This window comes from Vulpes lagopus, chromosome 7 (genome assembly GCF_018345385.1).
Source record: "Vulpes lagopus strain Blue_001 chromosome 7, ASM1834538v1, whole genome shotgun sequence".
Classification (NCBI taxonomy): domain Eukaryota; kingdom Metazoa; phylum Chordata; class Mammalia; order Carnivora; family Canidae; genus Vulpes; species Vulpes lagopus.
Window position 1 is genome coordinate 110,511,092 of NC_054830.1, and position 22,087 is coordinate 110,533,178.

General features: G+C 47.3%; 1 protein-coding gene across 2 annotated transcripts in view; it reads left to right on the forward strand.

Moving 5' to 3' along the window:
• The first annotated feature begins 5,148 nt into the window (after positions 1-5,148).
• Positions 5,149-22,087, forward strand: part of FSTL4 (follistatin like 4) — a 558,936-nt gene continuing 541,997 nt past the window's right edge. For both annotated transcript variants that reach the window (XM_041764231.1, XM_041764228.1), the window contains exon 1: positions 5,149-5,228. The gene's annotated coding sequence lies outside the window, so the exon portion shown is untranslated. The remainder of the gene's footprint in view (positions 5,229-22,087) is intronic.

Here is a 22,087-nt window from a genome sequence, read left to right on the forward strand (position 1 = left end):
AACAAATGGTTAGATCCTGTAACTGGGAAATCTCATAGTTTTTCAGATGAGAATTTAGAACATTGAATAAATGTGCAACATGGCTGACTCCCCACCACCCTTGCCGCCTCCCCACTCTTGGCTTCCACTGAATTGGTGTGTTCAGTTGCAGCTCGGACCTCCCTGAGCGTTTCAGGGCCACTGAGCGGCAGGGCCCCTTCTGCAGGAGGCTGGCATCCTGCTTCCTTCCTTGGTCCGAAGGGCACTCTGGTTTCGTGCTGCTTGATTAAGCTAGTTTTAAAGAAGGTGCGGAGAGGCACTCTCAGTGTGGTCAGCATCTTGGGAAGAGGATGTTTCTGGGATCTTAATGTTTTCTCTCTTTTTCCTGAGAAAACCTTTTCTCGATAAAAATGAGTTGTCAGCTGCTCTTGAGGCCCTATAAATTGATTTTGACTCTGTCCATTACAGGTAGCTTCTGTGTGAAGAACCCGTATAAATCTTACTCAGTCAGGGAGCGTTTAAAATGGCAAATTTCAGAGTAAAGGTTTAACAAAAACCATAAATAAAACTTCAGAAGTAATGGAAGTGTTTATTAGTATCTGTGGAATTCCATGCTGGAACAATGAAGGCGGTTCAGGTGCCAAGAGATTGACTGAGGTACTGTGTTTGCTGCGCACGGGAGAATATCCATCTTTATTTGGCCTCTGCTCACAGGCCGGACTTGGAGAAGCATGGCTGTGAGCAGTGCTCCGTGGCTAGGCTCGTGAGGGGTGTTTATCACTGTCAGGGGCAGTGGCAAGTCTGGACGTGGCAGGCTGCCAGTAGGAGAGAAACTTGCTAAGGACCAGTGCCTCGAATCCGCCAAGCTTCCAGGCCTCCTGAGTGCCTTGCGCGGTGGGAGGTACTAATATCATGGTGATCTCATAATCCCTGCAACAAAGCCAAGGGACAGTTGGAGCAACGTGTCTGCACTCTGTTTCCAGCTAAGGAAACTGAAGCCAACAGTGGTTTGTGACTTGCCCAAGTCCTACAAGAAGGTGTTACTAGAAGCTAGAGTATAGCCAGTGGTTCCCAGGACCTTGCAGTGGTACCTACTACGTTTCCTTCCTCCCCATTTAACTCCACCTCTCCAAATAGTTGTTGAATCTGGGCCTCAGCTGGGTGCCAGGTTGTGGCAAGATGCATCAGCGTGAAAGGTTTTTTTTTTTACTTGCCCTCCTCCCGTATGCTCTCCATTCCCTCTGCTGGGACCTGCACACATAGAAGGATTGTAGAACAAAGCCACAGTAATTATCACTTATTCATTAGCTCATCCATTCATCGGCTCATTCACCCATTGCCTCATCTACCCGCTCATCCGTTCACTTGATGAACACCAGCTATGTTCCAGGTTCTATTTAGGTGCTTAGTAAGTCATAAAATGGGCAAATGTTTGGTGCAAGAGAAGGGTTTGAAGGTTGGCCCAGCTGGGGTGAGATTGGTGGGTATGTAGGAAGCTTCCCAGAGAAGTTAGGCTGAGCTGGATCCTCAAGGAAGGCAGGGTTTGAGAGGATGGGCAGGAGGGACAGAGCAAGCCAAGGCCTGGGGTATGAGTGTGGGCAGTTGTGTAGACTTGGTCAGGAAAGTAGACAGCAGGCAGGCTGCTCTGGGCAGTATCACCTGTGGGCTGGGGTGAGCTCGGTTCTCCTCTAGAGCTTGTTGCTCTGGCCGATGGACTCCAGCCTGGGGTCTTTTGGCTGCACCTAGGAGCTGAAATATGGGTCTCCAGTGCTGAGTGTGGAGCCAGCTTTCTTTCCTTCTAGTTCTTTCTCTTCTCTCACCCCATCTCTGGGGTCAGTGCAAGTGCCCGCTCCAACAGAAGACTGCTGCACGGTAAGGCTCTCACACATGTCTCAGCAATCCTTTGTTCTCCACCAGGCAAATTTGGTTCAGACCGTGACCCATGTCCATGTTTGTCTGTTGTCCAGCTGTCCGTCTTATTTTCTCCAGGCGGCCTGGGTCCTCAAAGGGTGGTCTCTGCTAACCCCAAAGAGCCCTGTACAGGCCTGGCCACACACTGGTTGTTGCCAGGTGAAACACAAGACACCCAGTTATATTTGAATTTCAAATACACGAGAAATCATATTTTAGTGTAAGTAGGTCCTACATATTGTATAGGAGATGACATGCAATATTTGGGACATAATTATACCAAGGAATTATTTATGATTTTCTTGAAATTCACATTTAACTGAGTGTCTATTTTTTTTTTTAAAACAAAATCTGACAATCTGACCCTAAAAGGCTTACTGGTTGGTTATAGAAACTGAAGGATTTCTAGGTTCATGGAACATGCACATTGTTAGGAATGAGATGCACCTAGAGGTATAGAAGGGAGCAGAGGTTAGAACAAGTTACTTATCTCGCTAAGCCTCAGTTTTCTTATCTGTGAAGTGGAATTTTCCTAGTCCCTACCTCACGAGTGAGGAATAAATGAGATCATGCCTGGCAGGTGCTAGCACAGTGCCTGGTACTTGAAAGTCTTGACGGAGTGATGGGAGCCGTTACTATTGTTTTTGTGATTTTTCTTTTCTTCTTCTTCTTCTTTTTTTTTTGCTGTTGTTGCTACTACCTCTCAAGGCCACACTGGTGCTCTGTAGCTATGCCCAGAAAGTCCTCTGGTCCTTCAACTCCTGCCTGCCTCCTCCCATCCCCTCAGCATGTTTCCTGAGCGAAGCAGTCAGGCCCCCCATCCCTGCTGGAGAAAGTCGTGCCTCCACCTAGTGCGGCTAAATTTCTGTCCGTGGATGCGGCAGTGGACTTTGTAATGGGACATAGATCATTACAGATGGGACTCAGGTTTTACAAAATATTTTAGGAGGTAGATAAATTAGATCATGAAAAGTGCATAAGGGACATCAATTATGCAGAAGTCAGAAGAATGATTATAAAGTGATCTGGCCTTAGTTTTGGTCCATGAAACATTGAATGGTGGCCATTAAAGTAGAAAACATTCCTTGCTTCCTTGCTTCAGAGAAGTGGGCTGGTGGGGATGTGGCCTGGCCCAAGGGAACTTGTAGAGCACATCATGGAGACCTCCTCTGCTTGACTAAGCTGTAAAAGGCCACCTGAGTGGAAGAGAAAACTGGCCCTGGGCTTGCTTATGTGGAGGAGTTCTGGGGCTGTGGGAGCACGGGGGGCCTGCTGAGGGCCCAACTAAGAGGCTCTCCTGGCTTAATTCAGCACAGAAAGTGCACACTAGAATATTGTGGGAGAGTTGTTCGACACTTTGACTCCTGGGTGCCCAAAAGTCCTCCAAAGGTGTCATGCTTATCCTTCCTCTTGCCTGGTAGCAGCAGACTGGACCCTCAGCAGAGTGCCATCGCTGAATTCTCTGGATCTGGATTATACCCATGAACATGGGCATCCAGGGAGAAGAGGCAGATGAACATGATGCTCTGAGCAAATTGTCCACATTGTTTTCCTCCCTGAAGCTTCAGTGACTATGGCTGGTCCCACACCTGCTTCCATGAGTATCTCTTAGCCCTACCTGGATAGTGGGCTGTGCTTCTAGAAGGCAGGCACCTTCTCTCACCCTGTGGACTTTGGGCCAGGCCTGTGGTGCCCCAGCTGAGCCTATTGTGGGATGATGGTTTGTTACTGGCTAAAGGTATCCTGGCAAACATTCCCAGGCCTGCCTTCCTTTAGTGGGTCACTCTTGGCTCATTGGTGGCTCTTGGAATCAGGATGTATTTCTACCTGGAGCTGGTCTCTTTGCTTTAGGCCCACCTGTCCCTTGGAGCACAGCTCTTGATAACCATAAGACGAACAAGGCAAAATGGCAGTGGTTGGGGTACATGCAGCCCTCAGCAGCATACCCTCAGTGGGAGAGTGGAGCGTGGTTCATTGAGCGAGTATGTAGCAGAGTGGAGTGCTCTGTGAGGGGGGGCAGAGCGAAAGGTGGGTGACAGTTGTGCTGCCCTCTTGTGCTCCTCAGTGACAGTCTGTTTCTGTTGGAGCTCACAGGTGCAAGAAAGTGTTCTCATCAACCCCCTGACCCTATTCCCTGGGGGGCCCCTAGTCCTTCCTCTCTGAAGTCACCATTTCACTGAGTCCTGCTTATTTCTGCCTCAATCCTGGGCAATAACGCAAACCTTTTTTTGGAGCACAGGAAGTGGTGATAGGCATTCCTCATTACCACTCCAGGCTTGGAAGATAGCAGCCCTGTGCTGCCACTTGCGGGTTGGGTGACCTTGAATAAATCACTTACACCATCTCAGTCTCAGTATTCTCAACTGCAGGTACAATGGTGCCCGTGGCATATAGTTCATGCAAACTGAATTCTCGGCTGGGTGCTCTTCAAGTAATGGTGTGTTCTCTTGGGTGTGGGACCTTTGCTCCTGCTTGGCCTTTTAGAGGTTGGAGTTGGATGGTGGGCACTCGGTCCTCCTGGCCTCACTGAGTCTATGCATCCTTACAGTACACTCAGTATGTGATCAGATTTGCTATAAATAACAGCTTTGCAGATGCTAAGGCCGTTTCTCACCCAGGTATACCTTATCCATCTACTTTAAACTTGTATCCCTGGGTCGTTCACTATTATTATTAAGGATAATAGCTAGCACTTGTCTAAAGCTTCTTTGCACCAGGCTAAATGCTCTGTATGCATTTGTTCATCTAACCTCAGAACTCGGTCAATGAAACAGCGGGTCTAGAAGTGTTACGTGATATGCCCAAGGTCACAGAACTAGCCCATGATGGAAGCAGGATTTGAACCAGGCATTCCCATTGGAGGGCAGAGAAATAACAGGCAGATCTTCCTGGGAGGAGACTTCCTAAGTCCTGCCTGTAAGCGCACCATTCTAGAAGGGGGCAGACTGTGGTGGTGGGGCCAGGAAGGAGTTTCTCCTGTTCTCTCCAAACCTGGAAGAAGGAGCCCCATGAAGGCAAATTGATTTTCTCTTGGACCCCAGCATCAGTCAAGCTGCCATAGCTTGTTTGGAACTAAAGACCAGTTTGGAGAGAGAAATGCTTCCCCAAACCACTGAAGGACGCTGGTGTGTTGAACAGGACAGGTAGCCCGGCACACACATGAGAGAAAGGGCCCGGGCTGGCTCAGCCATTCTGTGCACTGTCATCCGAAAAAGAATTTTGGACTTTGCTCCTTAGGCATTTTGCACGGTAAAAGAAACTTTAAGAGACATTGCAAGGAATCCTGATGAGGCGAGAGATGCCACCACATTGAAGGAAGCAAGAAGAGGCACGAGGGGGTATGTCTGTGGGGCTGGGGCGTGTTGTTTATAGATTTCTATACAGATGATGCTAACTTACTGCCTTCAATGGGGAGAAGTGTCTTTGATGATGGTGCTGGATAGTAGGTGTAAACCCGGACTATCCTTGCACACGGTTGTAGATGATCGCTATTTATTAAAGCAGCCCTCTGGACTCCGATGAACAGGATCCCTTTTGTCTGGTTTGAGTTGTGTGCACACTTGGAAATTACGTGGCAGTTTACTTAACTATCCTGAGCTGGGCCCTTAAAAGACATAGGGGGTATTTTGGCAGAGGAAAGCTGAGCTTCTTGAAAAGCTAAAGGGCTGTGGAGCTTGAGCATTTAGGAGTTTCTGTACTTGGGTTCTTCCACCCGAAGGGAGTTGCTAGAGGTTTGGAGACCACTGCTCCCTGTAAACTTTGTACTCCTCTGTGTGGGTGGGCGGTGGTGGCAGTGGTGGCAGTGGCACCAGTGATGCAAAACAGTGATTGGAATTCTCACAGAGGGGGCAGCTCCGAGGCCCTCCCGGCTCCTCGGTGGGAGGGTTCCCCAGGGCTCCTTCTGCTGCCCAGAGAGCAGGGTGAGGGCCCGATTTGGAGTTCACTCTGGGCTCCTGGGTGGTCCTTCGGACTCTCTGAGATGAGAAGTCAGGCAAATTGCCATCATTTCTGGGAGCAATGGGGTGGGTGGGGAGCCGGGGCCTAGGGTTTGGGGGCCTGTTTGCTCTTGTGACGACAACCCTAACCAGCTCTACTTCCAGCTAGGTCTTGGGTCGTGTGAACCCAGGGGTAAGCATCACGGCGAGTTTGGCAGAGTGTGGTCACTGCTGGTTTTCCCAGGCTTGTGTCCTCCAGTTCTGCCAGTAGAGAGGGACTGAAGGGGGTCCTTTCTGTCCCAGATGGAAATCCCGGAGGGGAGTGTCTTACTGGTCTGTGCCTGACCAAACACTGAGGGCAACGTGGGACTCTGAGGTGCCCAGCTTAGGTCAGAGCTCTCATTCTGACCACTTGCAGCAGCCGGAAGGGACCGAAACGCAGAACATGGCAGCTTCACTCCTTAGGCGGCTGCAGTGGGGAGAAGCAGCTCCTTGCAGGAGGGTGCATTTTCCGGAGGAGGCAAGACTGTGGCAGAAGAGGTTCTAATGGGCCAGGACGTGCTTTGACCAACAGCAGCGGAGTTCTAGTTATAAGTTTTGCTGATTTCATTGAAGAGACAGTGCTTGAGTTCAGCATGCATTTCCTGATTACTAGTGAGGCTAAATATTTCCCCATGGATTTTTTTTTTTTTTTTTTTTTTGCATTTCTTTTGTGTGTCTCCCATCTGTGGCCTTTGCCCGTTTTTTTTTTTTTTTTTTTGTAGCTGAGTATTTCAGAGGAGTGGAGGTGGGTGGATCTGAGTTTGCTATTTCCCACCGCCTTTGGTGGGTGATTGTGCCAGCTGTGTTTACTCCTGCTTAGAAGAAACCCAGCTAAGCCTTCAGGAGACCAGTGTGGAAATGCAAGAAAAATACTCTGTTCTTAATCAAATTTCTTGTATTATGAATGCTTATTAAATATTTTATGTGAGAATTATAATTACTGATTAAGGCCAATATCAATAGCCTCGGATAATCAGTGTTTAACACTAATTAGGAGGTACTGAGCAACCCCCCAATGAGTCGTCTCTAACAATTTGGGGGTTGCTGTAATTGTTGGCAAGCTGAGCTGGGAGGTAGCCCTGCTGGCCGAGTGGTGGTGCCCTTGTGTCTGCGTAAAAGTCTGGCTAATGGAGGGGTAAATCGCGGCTGAATCGGGCCCCTTCCCAGGTGTGCTGTGTGGCCTGGGCTTGGGGGCGCGCCGCGCATCCTGGGCTCTCTTGTCTGGGCTCACGTGGCAGGTGAGCTAGTGAGGCGCGGGAGGTTTCCAGCTTGAGGAGTGGGAGCTACATCACTGCCTCATCGCTTGCCTGTCTCTCCATCCCCGCCTACACACACGCCACACATACCACATACAGAACACACACACACACAGACACATACACCACACACAACCACCCCCACCCCCACACGCATACACATGTTCCTCTGTAACCATTACTGGCTTTGTTTGGAAGGTTTCTTCTGAGGGTTTTGCTCTGCCTCTAAGTGGGGGCACTTGAACTTGCTGCAGGGAGAGATACTGGCTGCAAGATGTCCGAATCTCATTAACATCCCAGCTCTGGCCTCCGGATGGCTTGTAGAGTTTGTGGGAAGAGGGAAGGGGCTTTGGCCCTTGGGCCCCATGTCTCAGTGGGAGTCCCTCCTGAAGGGACTTCTTCAGCCAGGGGACAGCAGTTCCTTCCTCCCTGGGAGGTGGGCTAGAAACAGTCACCCAGGACCAGTGGTGAAGGCTGAGAAAGTGCAGGGGGTCGTCACAGGAGGAGGAACCACTCATGCCACCCATGCGCGGCCTCTTACAGCGACGCCTCAGTGGGGAACTGGCTTTGGGGTCAGTATCCCAGCCCCACTCCTCTCCAGTCCTGGGGCTTTGGAATAGTCATGGCACCTCTCGTCGGGGAGGCGCCTCAAGGTCGGGTAATGATGGCTTTCCTCGCAGCAGGTCATGAGACAGACAGCAAGGGCTCTGGGGCCACTCAGCCAGCCGGACTCCCTGGCCACACCTCTGCCCCGCTGTGCGACTGTGACCATGCTACTTAACCTCTGAGTCTCAGCTTCCTAACATGTAAAATGAGGACCCTAACATATGTACCCCTTTGGGTTATTTGGAGGATTAAATGAGTAGTAAGGAATTTAGCGAAGTGTGAACTGCATGAGTGCTGATGAACTATAAATATGGTAGCCCTCCCTTATCTGCTGTTTCGATGATCCGAGATCGACTGTGGGCTGAAAAACACATGACTCTTCTTCTGAGAAATCATCAGAAGGTCATCAGTAGCCTGACACTGTGTCACCACACCTCCATCATTCCCCTCACTTCACCTCAGCATGCAGGCATTTCATCCATTCACATCATCACAAGAAGAAGGGAGAGTACAGTACAATAAGATTTTGAGAGAGAGAGACCGACCATACTCACGTAACTTTTATTACACTGTGTTGTTATAATCATCCTATTTTATTAGTAGTTATTGTCGTAAATCTCTTACGATGCCTAATTTATAAATCAAACCTTATAGCCATGTACGTGTAGGAAAAACCAGTATATGTGGGATTCGGCACTATTGATAGGGTCAGGCAACCCCTGGGGGGGCTTGGAACATATCCCCTGCGGCCGAGGGGACCTGCTGTTGGTGGTAAGTTACATAAGTTGCCTGAGATGTGCTGGGCAGCACTAATCGAGTGCTCAAAATACCCACTGTGTTGGTGCTGGGGACACGAGGTGGCAATGAGCCAGACCAGGTCCCTTCCTTTCCTGTCTAGTGGGAGGCAAATGTATGAGATAGTCACAGATGGTGGTTTGTGCCACAGAGAAAACTAACACTAGATCAGGGAAGGTGGCGGGAGGGAAGATTATTTTAGGTAGGTAACATCTGAGTGGCCACCTTAATGAAAGGAAGGTGTGAGTCCTGGCAGGAGATGGAGGAAAAAGCAGGGGCAGAGACCCTTTGCTGGTGCTGTGGCTTCTCTGCCCATGTTCTTGTGGGTCCCTTCCTATGCTGTGCCCACCTTCTCCTCTGTGTTCCCTGTCTCTCGCCCAGGCCTATGGCTCTTTGTTGGCAAACTGACCTCAGGCTACTGGAAGTGCTTTCCCTCCACACGGAGAGCAGGAGGTACTTGGGGACTGGCATTCCCCCTTGGGGGCAGCCCTTACCGATGACTGAGGGGCACCAGCTTCTTCACCCATGATGAGGGGTAGCCCACACCATTTCCAGGGCTCTCCAGAGGTATCGTAGCACAGCCACCCTTGGCAGGATTTTGCTACATAGAGCTCACTCTCCTGGCCTTGTCCCCTTCTCCTTCTTGCTCACTTTCTCCCTGGCTTCTTGTGGGAAAGCTTCCCTAATAAATCACTCTCACACGAACCTCCTCTTGGCTTCTGCTTCTGGGGAACCTAAGACAGACCCTGGGTCAGGAGCGAGTGTGTCATGTTGAAGGACAATGAATGTGAAGAAGGGCTGAGAGCTGGGAGCGGTTGAATGCGGGGGAGGCCGGAGAAGTGGCCAGAGCTGGCTCATGGAGGCCTTGTTGGCTGTGATAGACTTGAATCTTTCCAAGAGCAATGGGAGGTTATTAGAAGTTTCTAGGCAAGGGGATAGGTTATATAATTTGCTTTATAGAAAAGACCTCTAGTCACTGTATAGAGTAGATCATTAAGAGGCAAGAGCAGAAGTAGGCAGACCTTCTAGCAGGACAGAGACAGTGGGCCCAAACTAGGAGGGCAGTCAAAGGGACAGATTTTTGATTTGTTCTGAGGATTGGTAGGTGATCAATGACTATAATGTTTAGACACCTATGTTTTCCCAAAGTCATAGCAAGAGTTCCGAGTGATGACTGCGGGTCTGTGCTAGTCCTGTGATGGTCCTGCTCCATGGGCCCTTTCCCTAACCCCAACACAGATACAAGCAGATGCCTCTCCTTCTCCTGAGCCCCAAAGGCTCTGTTGGAGCCTTTCTATAGCGTCACTCGTACGTTGTCCCAGCTGCTGGGCTGTGCCTGCCAGACCTTGAGGAAGGGTCATGTGGGAGAGCCATGGGCAGGATGTGAGGACGTGGGCAGATCCTGCCTCTCTCTGGACCCATCTCCTTGCCTTGGGCTGACGGGAGTCAGAGGTGGGAGTGCTGAGGCCCCTCGGAGACCAATTCAGGGGCTTTGCAAAGGGATGTTTTAGAGAGAGCTTTGCCTGGGTTGTGAAAGGTCAAGGGCTTCGTCTCCCTCAGTGGCATGTGCTGAGATGCAGCCTCTGTAAAGATGGACAGAGTGGATCCAACGTGCAACTCAGCCTCCCACGGGCTTGGCATTCCTGTGGCTTTCCTGGGGACACTCCTTTGAGGGCAAGGGCCAGACAGAGCCCACCTGAGCTGAGATTGGGTTGACTTGGAATCCATATTGCTTCTTCAAGTAAAGACACCATTTTGACAGAAATCAAGACAGTTGTTCTAAGTTTTGTTTCTTCCATAAATTAAGTATCTGAAATGTTAAAATGCTTGGGTCTGTGGTGAGCTTCGGTGGGAGGTGGACTGTTTTTGAGAAACCTTTTTTCCTAGGCAATACATCTTTTCATGATCTGAATATATATAGGATGCTGCAGGTCTATAGCTTGGTCCTTGGGGCACATCTAGCGGGCAGACATGGAAAGTTGCCAGACGCTAGGCAGGTCCCTAGTCAGAGACCCCAAGACCCCACGGAGGCTAGGAAACCCCACCTCCAGAGCCTCTAGAGCCCAGACCAGCCTCTACTCCCCAGAAGTAATCAGTGGCATTTGGGGAGATCTGATCTATCTATGGGAACTTTTAAAACTAAAATATCTACACCTCCAATCAGAAATTCCACTTCCTTGTGTCTAGTCTAGAGACACAGTCAGTCCTAATGTCTCAAAGAATCATTTATGCAACTGTTCAGTGCAATTTCTTTTAACAGGGACAAAATGGAAATAACTTTAAATGTCCTGAATATTAAATAAACGGCAGAATAGCCATGCCAGGACCTACTATTTAAGGTTAAACATCCTTAAGCTAGATGGGTCTACAGTGTTGTGGAAAGACCCCCAAGTTTCGTTACTCAGTGGAGAGAGTAATTCACAGAATAATTTACATAACATACCATTTATGTTGAAAACCTCCCGTGGGGCACCTGGGTGGCTCAGCGGTCGGGCAGCTGCCCTCGATTCAGGGTCTCATCCTGGGGTCCTGGGATCAAGTCCCATGTCAGGCTCCCTCCATGGAGCCTGCTTCTCCCTCTGCCTGTGTCTCTGCCTCTCTCTCTGTGTCTCTCATGAATAAATACATAAAATCTTAAAAAAAAACACCCTCCCCTCCATAATAACTTTATTTCTCTATATACATAAGAAGCCGGCCGAAGGCAGTATAGTCTTGGGACAGGACTGGGGATGGTAGCCTCAAGGGGACTTTTGTTTTGTACCTCCAGTTTGAGTATTTTTAAAATGAGAATATTTTTCAAAACTACATGTATAATTAAGAAGGTTATAATGGGATGTAAAGTCATTGATGTCTATTAGAAAATTTTAAATACAGAGAAATGTCCCCCTGTGCCCCACTGTTAGCATTTTGGTGCATTTCTGTCCAGTCCATTTTTCTCTTATGCATTTTTACATAGTGTTAAGCATATTGTGTGTGTATTTGTATAATCCTATGTAATTTTGTACCTTACTCTTTCCTTTTAATATTTTGTTGTGAATACTTTCTGTGCTGTTTCAAACTCTATAAATACCTTTAATAGCTGCATAATTTTCCATTGTGTGTTGGTTCGCTGTTTCCCATTTTTTCCTTCCCGTTTTAAAAGTGTCTCTGTTTGCTTAGGAAATCTTCCACCAGTCTGGTGAGACAACTAAAATCGCTTCTCTCCCCATGCCTGTTACAGGGCTGGTGCATGAAATGCCAATGGTGCGTGTGGGCATGCACGTGGATGTGTATGCGTGCGCATGCATGTGTGTGTGTGTGCGTGAGTGTGATGGGAAGGTGAGACACTGTCTGAGAGGTAGACTCGCCATGGCTCTCCCTGAGGTAATTGAGGCAGAAGAGGCGGAACTACACATTCAAGCCAAAGGTTGGTGGTTCAGGTCAGTGGCACCTTTTGGATGCACAAGTGCCTCCTTTGAAATGACTGATAGCAGATGACACGGAAGTATCCTGTAGTGGGGCCCTAAAGTCCTGGGTGGGAGACCTATCTTGATATCACCTATCCGGAAAACCTTTAAACCAGCCTGCAGATCATGTTATGATCTGAATACAGGAGAGGAGGTTTCTGGCGGTGTGTTCTCTGGATGACCAGTTCCAGGCAGAGCCCGTGGTTTGCTCCCCAGAGGCGGCCCCCATGGGCAGGCAAGGAGCAGCTTGCCCTTCCCACCCCTAGACCTTAGTTTTTTGCTCTTAGAAATGAATTTTCCTATGTCAGTTAGGATCTCAGCTGGAAAGGAATAGAGAACCCAGATGGGCAATGCAAGACAGGTTAGAGAAGTGACTGTTTACAATGACATGAGCAGCAAGATAAGATGAGGCACCCAGGGCACAGAAACCATTAGTACCCTGGGCTGTAAGAGGGTGAGGAGGGGACTATTAGAAACCCCTGCAGGGAGAGCTGCAGTCATAGGAGAGAAGCCTCTGGGTGGAATCTGGCCATAAGTTATGGCTGTACCCTGAGATTTGGCTTAGAGGGCGCTGGGCAAATAAACCCTACAGCCTCTATTTTTCCCATTTGCCAATCTCCTGCCAGTATGCCCAGTGGCAAATCCAACCAAGAGCCAGAGGCAATGAGGGAGCCTGGGTAGTCTGCCTAGGCCAGTGACCAGGACCCAGAGTGAAGTGGAGCAAGCTGAAGAACAGATTGGGTGGGCAAATGGAGAATATCTGGCACATTCAGTCCCCATTCTACTCCTTTGTCAGGGGAAACACTCCAGGCCCAACACAATGGAAACACAAAGTCACATTAGCTATGGGATCTTAGCATGAGGAGGTCCATTTCCTTATATTTTTGCCAGGAATCTAATGAAAATGTCACTGTCTACTGGTGACCTTTCTGTAAGGTGGTGGGAAAAAAAATAAACAACATAAAACGTAGGTGCTGTGGTCTGCTCTGCAGCTGATTGTGAGGCATAAGACGATAATCATAGCTTTGATGGTTCACCATCCGTTCCATGCATCATTGATCCTCTGTCAACACCTGGGCTGGTCGGCTTCTATTTTTTAACCTGCTTGTGTGACCTAAAACCTTTGTTCATACAGGATCAGGGTATTGTTGAGTGCAATTGTTGAGTGTGTAAGAGCCTTTGTTCCTGTCACCATGACTACTTTTTACATGGGCCTATTGATCAAGCGTGGGGTGTTTGAGGACATCAGTGACTGGCATACACAAAGAAAGGTCATTTCATCCATCTGATGATTGAGGGCCTTTTGTGCCACGAATGCCCTTTGGTGAGCATCCCTGTGAGACATGGATGTCTTCAAACCTTCTCCGAACTCACTCTGAGTGGCTCACTCTTTGTCACCAATATGTCAATCTTATTTGTTCTTTGTTTCTGACCAGCTGTCTACCTGTTAGTGACTGACTAATCAGTACAGATGTATCGGGCTCGCTCTCCTTCTATGTGATGTGGGCCACTGCATACATCTCCTGAATTTCTGCCCACAGGGAGGACTTCCACTCACCATTGTCTTCCAGGATCACCCTTGAGTGGGATTGCAGGACATTCTCCATTCACTTTTGACTTGTTTCAGCATACTCAGCCTACTGGGCAAGCCATCAATAAACCAGGCCATGCTCACCCCTGGCCCACTCTTCACTGACTATAGAGAGCTCCCTCTGAGCATAGGTGTGGTTTGAGGCAGGCATAGTGAAGCAGAAGGAGTAAGTACCATGGGAGTCTGAGCTATCTGCTATAAAATCTACTCTTACTTCTGGAGGAAGTGACATATAGTGACCTGGTGTCCCATGGTCTGGTGTTGAATCTTTTCCATGGCTTCCATAGGAAGCCAGAAGCTGCTTTACACATGAAATACTGTTATTAGCAGAATTCTTATTCTAAAACCTTGGGACCTGTACTATAATTTTCCTTTTAGGGCTTGCCAGAGGCTCTATACCCTGTATGACATCTTTGTTTGCCACAGATATTTCTAGTACAATTGAATATGCTGGGTTACCATGTCACAGAGCAACAGAGCAGTTTATAGCCAGGATCTTCTGTAGAAACTTCTCTTGATCCAGACTGCTCTCAAAACTGGAAGACTTACCAGATATTAAGCAAGAGGTCAGAACAAGATGTCTAAATGTGTTATATATATGTTTCCTCCTCAATCCAGTGACCCACTCAGGTGCTATGTTCTTTTTCTGTGGTGAGTGGCAAAAAGAAAAGCAGCATTTTGCCATTTTAGAGGGGGGTTATACCTAGATATTCTAGACTGTTGCACCCTTAGAAACTTATGTATCAGGCCCTTAAATTTTTGTAGAATTTATCACTTGTTTTCTGGCATGCATATGTCTTGCTAAAATATGCATGGTGCTCACTCATGCCTTCTCAACAGGTCCAATTAGCATAACTATATTAACATAATAGACTACTGTGATTTTCTATGGTATAGCAAGACATAAATTAAGACTGAATTGTGATAGAGAACAGACTGTTAGAACAGGAGAGTTGGCAGAACTTTGGGATAAAATCGTGAAGGTGCACTGCTATCCCTGCCATGTAAAAGCAAGTGGGTTCTGTTTTTGTTGTTGTTGTTTTGTTTTGTTTTGTTTAGTTTTTTAGGAACTAGGGTTTGCATCAGTAACTGCACACCAGACTTCTATACTAGGGAAATCGAGTTCCCTTTTATAAAGATGAGGATCTGCCTCAACCAGAGAGGAAATTTCAAGAGAATATAGGGGTTCAAAGTTCTCACCCCCCTAAGCATCCCCATTCCATGTCCTGGGATCTTGTATCTTCTCCAAGAGCACCTTTACCTTAGGACAGTGTTTCATAACCTCAACACTACTGAGATTCTTGGAAAGGTGATTGTTGTGTTTGTCTATGGCTCTTCTGTGCTTGGGATATTTTCAGCCTCTGTGGTCTCTTTCCACCAGATACCAGCATGGTAATGCAAAATGTCTCCAGACACTACCGAATGTTTTCTGAGAGGCAGATTGCTCCCAGATGAGAACCATTGACTTAGCATAAGTGGCCTGGCAAAGATTCTTATTAATTGGTATCCAACTCTCTAATGCTTACGCTTAGGCTTTATGCCTGCTCCTCAACCATATCTGCCCTGCAACACAGATGATGAGACACTCCTTCTATACCTGCCATGGAGTCTTCCTGAATGTCTACCTGTTCTTTTACTCAAGGATTCAAGGTTTTCATTTTGTCCTTCTACAGGTGTATTCTCCCTAAGCAATCAGAAGCAGTTTGCTCATCCTAGGATCTTTGTGATCACCATTGTCATTTAGTGACAGAGTACCAGAGTTGTCTGTTCCCAGCACTCTGTCTTCTATCTGCACCCCATCATGTGTCATCCTAGTGATTTGAATAATCTTAATGGCATTGCTTACCACAGATTATCTCATCTACCCTTAGAAAGAAGCTTATCCATGCTCTCATCAAATAGGTGAGTAATGCAATCCCCATATCCTATTTTTAGGGCCTATTTTCTGGGGCCACTTCCAGAACCAAGTAAGAGAAAAACAGTACACTCAAAAAAGCACCTAAAGAGTGGTTAACAAAAGGACTGTTTTGTAAGGGTGGGAGCAGGATGCAGGGAATCAAAAAAAGGATGGTGAAACAATAGCTAATAAGAGCAGAAGCCATTATGTCCCTGGACTGAGAAGGAGAAGGAGGAGCTGTCCTGGAACCAAGGAAAGCTGTGGGCAAGGGGGACGGTCTCTGTTTGCAGCCTTAGGTAGACATGTGGCTGCTAGAAAATTGCTGCCTGGAAGGAGAGGATATAGGGGGAAAATGCTCTAACATCTTTCCTTTCCTCCCCTCTCATCTCCTGGTGACTCTTACTAGCTGGACTGGAAGCCAGTGGGGAATGAAATGTCTTTATGCAATTTTGGCAAGTCAGCCTCCCAGGGCACAGAGCAAGAGTAGAGAAGGCTAGAAAGGAATATAAAGGACAAACCAAGAATGTGACTCAGTAGGGTGTTTTTTTTTTTTTTATATATATGAACGTTAAAACTTTTGAGTATAGCTGATGCACAATGTTACGTTAGTTTCAGATATACAGAATAATCATTTGATAAGTTTATATGTTCTGTTGTGCTTACCACAAGTGTAGCTACCATCTGTCACCGTACAACACTATTGCAATGTCATTGACTATATTCCCTATGCTGTGCCTTTTATTCCCATGACTTATTCATTCCATACCTAGAAAACTATATCTCCTCCTTCCCTTCAGTCATTTTGCCTAGCCATCAATCTGTTCTTTCATAGGACCATTTTTTTTGCAGTAATTTAATCTCTCAGCCCCCAAAAGAATTTTAAAAATTACTTGTCTTTGAGTAGCATGTAATAAAGATGTGATTTTAACTTAAAGAACCATTATTAAAGTTTATATCATGTTTATTCCACAAATGGCCTTGAATAATATTAATTATATATCAGGAATTTAAACTTTTTACCCATTTAACAACTGATCATAATTTAATAATAATAAAAATAATGGCTAGCTTTCATTTTGTGCTTTCTATCTATTAGGTGCCATCATAAGTACTTTCCAGGCTTTAATTGATTTTTTAAATTAGTTAAATAAGGAAAAGTATGCTCTGCCAACAAATAAATTATGACATCTATCATGTTTGTTGGGGACTGGATATGTATGGAAGTGCAGATTGAAATTTAAATATGTGATTCAACATCCAACAGACAAAAGCTGCTTTTGTGACCTCGTGTTTGGATTCTTGCATTTTTCCCTAAACAAATAAGCCAGTGGTTTATTTTGACAGTGTTTGTGTTTATGTGTTAAAAGGACAAGAAAGGAGAGATGGCATCATACTGTTACATGTAAGCACTTTGCCACTAATAACATGTTGTGTGTATGGGCAGTCTTTATTCTCTCAACAAGTGAAAGTCAGAATGGATATAATTGTCAGGACATTTCCTTTTCAAATGGTCACATTTTGAAGTACCAAAGATAGCTAGATGTACTATATGTGATTTCTGATCAGATGGCTGCAACTTACTTACCTGGCAAAAACCATCCCACGGTGATTTTGTAGAATTATTACCATTTTTTACAGTCTTCATTAATTTGTTGTATTTCAACATCAGTGTTTCCTATGCTTCCTGACTTTAACCAATGGCCCGTTGTGAGTGTAATGAAATAACGTATGGCTGAGAATAGGACATTTAAAAAGGTAGAATGATCGAACCCACTGTGGCAGTTAGCACTTTTTTAGCTAAGTTACAAATCAATGGAGAAACTGATTTGTTAGCAGGTTCATCTGACCTCCACTATGGGCCATTCTTGCTCCTTAGGGTGTATTAAGGAGTTCTTGATTATTTTATGGAATTATTTTTAGAATGGAAGTGGAAATCCTTGTTGATGAACTTGAACCCTTGCTACTATTTGTAACCCCTGAAAGGTTTGTAGATGACTTTTTGTGTCAGGCAGCTCAAGGGACATCTCTGGGTCTGCTCTGGTTTTGCTTCAGAAAATGCTGTGGGCTGCACAAGCTTTGCAGGAGGCAAGGCAGGGATGACAAGGCTCCATGGCAGGGAGGTGGGGACCAGTTCTCCAGGGACCAGGCATCCAGCATGTCAGAGCCAGGAGAGGCACTGGGGTCATAGGGTCCATATTGCCTCAATATTCTGTATTGAGGAGAAAGCAATCCTGGAGATTTCAGCGTCAGGGCTGTGATGAGAGCAAGCACTCTCCATTCTCTCCTTGTAAAGGATTCCAGAAAATATTTGCTGTTTAGTATATTTCCCACCTTCCCTGGGAATCACAGAGGCTCATTTCCTGTGTTAGGCATGAGGTCTGTCCTGGTCATTGTGCCCCATGGTCTGCCGAGGCTGGGTGGATGGCAAAGGTGGGCACTTGTCTCTGGAGTCCAGGAGTGATTTCATATGCTGACCTCTGATGTGTTCCTGGGGCCTATTGGGTAGATTTAGGTACATGCTGTTTTCTTGTGGATTTAGACAGAAATACTCAAAGAACCTTCTTTGAAGTCAAGAGCTGCTGGTAAGACCAATAAGCAGGAACTGAGATGAGCAGACTCTGTATCCTATTTGAACGAACAGTATGGCTTTTGACACAATAATCTTTGGGATCGAGAGGACAGGGCCAGAGAGCCTCAAATGCAGGCAACAATGGCTATCTTTTGCCAGCGTCAAGATGCCCCGGCAGTGGAGCTAAAACTTCCTTGCATCGAAACACTTTACAAAGCCTTTCAAATTGAATCTTTATTCTCTTTCTTCCCCCCACCCCCAACAGAAGGCTCTCTGTTCTTTGAGGGAAGGTTCAGAGTAATCTTTTTGCTGGCGGGTGGCTCTGCCTGCAACCCTGCATAGCAGATAAGCCAGATAGCAGTGGGGCAGGAGCAAGAACAAACTTTGCACAAGGATGAAACTCTCTCTGCACATGTGCCTGTAGCAATGGCAGGTCAAGTGTTGGATTCTGACAGTTTCCTTCTGCAAAGTGTAGAGAAAATTCTACTCTTACACATGCAGGGACATCTCTGGTCTCACTCTTGCTCTCCCACTTCAAGCTCAGGGTGAGTGTGAGCTCAGCGTAGCTGCTGTTTCACGGGTCACTTAGAGCTATGGTTTCTGCCCTTTGTGGGTTCACAGAGCCTCTGGGAATCACTGAGGTGACGGAGCGTCTCCTCCACGAGATGCTCATGGCACGGGTGCACTGGGTTCTGTGAACACTTTGGCGATGGGAGGTCAGTTCTTGCCAACTCTCCAGCCATTCATACACTTAGGGTTGGGGATCCTGGGGTTGACGACATCCGTGTCGTGGGTGGCACAGGGTTGTGCCTGCCCTAGGGGGTGGGCCACCACCAGCTGCCTGAGGACGGATGGCTTCTAGGCCGGATGTGGGCCCCATGTGGAGGATTGCCTTATGTCGGCAAGATTTGGCTGTTAAAAATCCTCTACTTGGTGTTTCTTTTTTTGGGCTCCCAACTTTTCTCCTGCTTCACTGACTCATGTTCTTCCTCCTCTTCTGTCAACACGAGTATTTTTCAAAGTTCTGGTGGTGGACCGTGTCCCTTCTTTCCTAAATCCTCTCTTTTTTTCTCAGTGACTTCCCAGTAAGCCTTCAGTCCCACGTGTTCTCTTGAGCTCCAGGCCACTTCCCCTTGCCACAAAGATGCCTCCCATAGCTGACCGCCTCTTGAGCCCCTGGGCCTCCTGCAGCCCCCCCACCCTGTTCTTTCTCTGAACTGCTTCTCCCTGGTCAGGGCCTGCGGGACCCCGGGAGTCACCCTGACGCCCTCCTGGGCAGCTCCATGTGCAGGTGCTCCCTTCTCTCTGCCTCAGTAACATGGCCTGGTTCCCATCCCACTCTCACCCTCCGGAAAGCTACAGAGTTCTTCCACATACCCCTTAGCCGGCTTGTCCTTTGAATCATATTCTGAATTGCAGCCCTGCTACCTCCATGCTTCAAAATCTTGTGTGCACTCCATTCTCTGGAGAGTGGGAGGTGCGGAGCAGAGGTGTATGTACGCAGGGATCTCCGCGATTGGGACCCACCATAGCGGATGCTGTGGACACCGTGCTGGTACTTGTGTCTCAGCCTATCATCACATGCAGCACCCTCCACCTGCCAGTCTGTGCATTCCTGTGTCTCATGGACACTGCATAGATGTGCAGATTGAGACAGTGGCTCTGGCAGCAGCAGGAGGCTAGCAGTGTCAGGGAACTAGTGCATCCTTCACCCCCCAGAGCAATCCTCAATAAGTAAATGACGGAAGGGAGTTGACATATAAATACCCCAGCTTCCTTAGCTGGGTGGGTGGGATGGCTGAGGTGCATGTTCTGCACCGGCTCCCCGCTAACAGAGCTAGGCTCCAGTTGCCTTCAGGGCTGGTGTTCCCTGGGACCTTCCAAATAGACTCCTTATGCTCAAGTTCTTATTTCAGGATCTGCTTTGGTGATGACAGTGGGACCCAAATTAAGTCACTTGCTGGCCTTTTCCTAACCATCCCTCACAAAGTCTCTGCCATTCCCTGGCCATGTTTTAGTTCATTTGTCTTTGTATCTTTGCTCCAGACAGATCCTCCACTTAGGATGTATTCCTGCTTCTACCTTCTGGAATCCTGCCATTCTTCAGTTCATCTGAAGGTGGTGTCTTCCAGGAAGCCTTCCCAAGGACTCTAGCCCTGAGCATTCTTGCCACATGTACTGTTGACTCTTCTCTCCATTATACTGTTGTTTGTTGGCTTTGATGTATGTCCTCTCTGTAGGAATGAGGTTTTGAAAAAAATGTTTTTAGGGGTACCTGGGTGGTTTTGTTGGTGAAGCATCTGCCTTTGGCTCAGGTCATGATCTACTTTCGGCTCAGGTCATGATCTCGGGGATTGAGCCTCACATAGGGCTCCTTGCTCAGTGTCTGCTTCTCTCTCTCCCTCTTCCTCTGCCCCTCAGCCCTGCTCATGCTGTACCTCTCTCTCAAGTAAGTAAGTAAGTAAATAAATAAATAAAATCTTTAAAAAAGTTTTTATTCATCCGGAGCCTGGCACCTAGACCTTCAACAAATGCTTGTTGAATTAAACTCCTTAGCTCCCCCAAATCATTATGACCCTTTCCGTACACCCACATTAGTGAGACACGCATTCTGAGTCCTATTGGCAGGATGCCCTGCATTTTTTCTTTGGAGGCAAGTTAAGTCTTCCGTTCTGAACCATCCTCCAGACTGGAGGCTCCCAGTCTCCTCAGACAGTGAGCTAACTATGCATTAGGCAGACAGGCTGAGAGGATAGGAAAACACAAGGGTGAGTCTCAAATTCAAAATGCTTATAGTAAACTCACTCATTTGGGGGTTGGCAAACTTTTTCTGTAAAGGGTCAGGGAGTAAATAGCATGGGCTTTGTGGGACCCGTAGGAATCTCTGTCTCTTCTTCTTCTTCTCCTCTACCTCCTCCTCCTCTTCCTCCTTCTTCCTGACAACTCTTTAAACATTTAAAAACCATTCTTAGTTCTCAGGCAGTGCAAAAACAGGCTGTGGGCTGAGCCCTGCATAGTTTAATGACTCATCTAGGCAGCATTTATTGAGTGCCTACTCTGTGCTTGGGTTCGTTTTGGGGAAATTAGGCCTTCTGAGATATTCCCCCTGAGGCTGAGTACATACCTGGCAGGGGTGGGATGGCAAGAGCCCTGAGAAGCTGAAATGAGTTGACTACAGTGCCCACTGTACCCTAGCTGGAGATGTGGGGAGGATCTCCTTCCCTGCACCGTCCCTGTTCTTTGCATGACTGCTTTCTGGCAGCATGGCTGGCTGTGAGTGCCATGATAGTCGCTGTAAGTGTAATTTCAGCTGGAGGTCAGCTGTCCCCTCATTACTAAATGGCTTCCTCATCTGACTGAATTTTCTGTTTGATCTTATCTCTGCTTTTACTTGAGAGACTGACTGTGCTAACTCCCTACCAGGTCCCAATCCTTTACCTCTTCCGGGCCACGTTGACTATGTGCATTGGTCCTATTGAGATTTGCTTCCTCCTCCACCGTTCTCCACCTTTGGTTTTGTCCAGTGCCCCTCCCTTCCTGCTGATCAGGAGCCCTCCCACTGATGGCCTTTCTGTCTCTCATGTTTATAGTCCTTTTCTTCCACTGCTGGTCCCGAGGCTCTGCGATGTCACAGGCCCCAGTGTCAGCCTGGGATCACAGCTGGTCAGTGGCTGATGAGGTGTCCATTTGTTGACTGCCACCCAGTGTGGTTTGAGCCTCAAAATTCCCCAGATGTAGGAGGCCTGCCTTGCCCTGCCCTATCCATCATGGCGGATGGCTTTGTGATGAATGATATCCCTGAGTGTCCTTGCCCTCTGCACCACAGAGGAGTTAGTCATGCACTGGTTCATTTGGTCTTTGTAATAGGTAATAAAAGATAACATTTTCTCCAAAAAGCTCTTCTTAGAGGCACAGATGCCTGATAAGTAGAAACCTTATGTCTTAAATCCGCCCCACCCACTGGCTTTCTTCACTTATAGTTACCCATTCTACAGAAATCCATTCTAACAAAGAGGAGAGATGGATTTGCACATTCCAAAGTTTCCATTGGTTTGCCAGA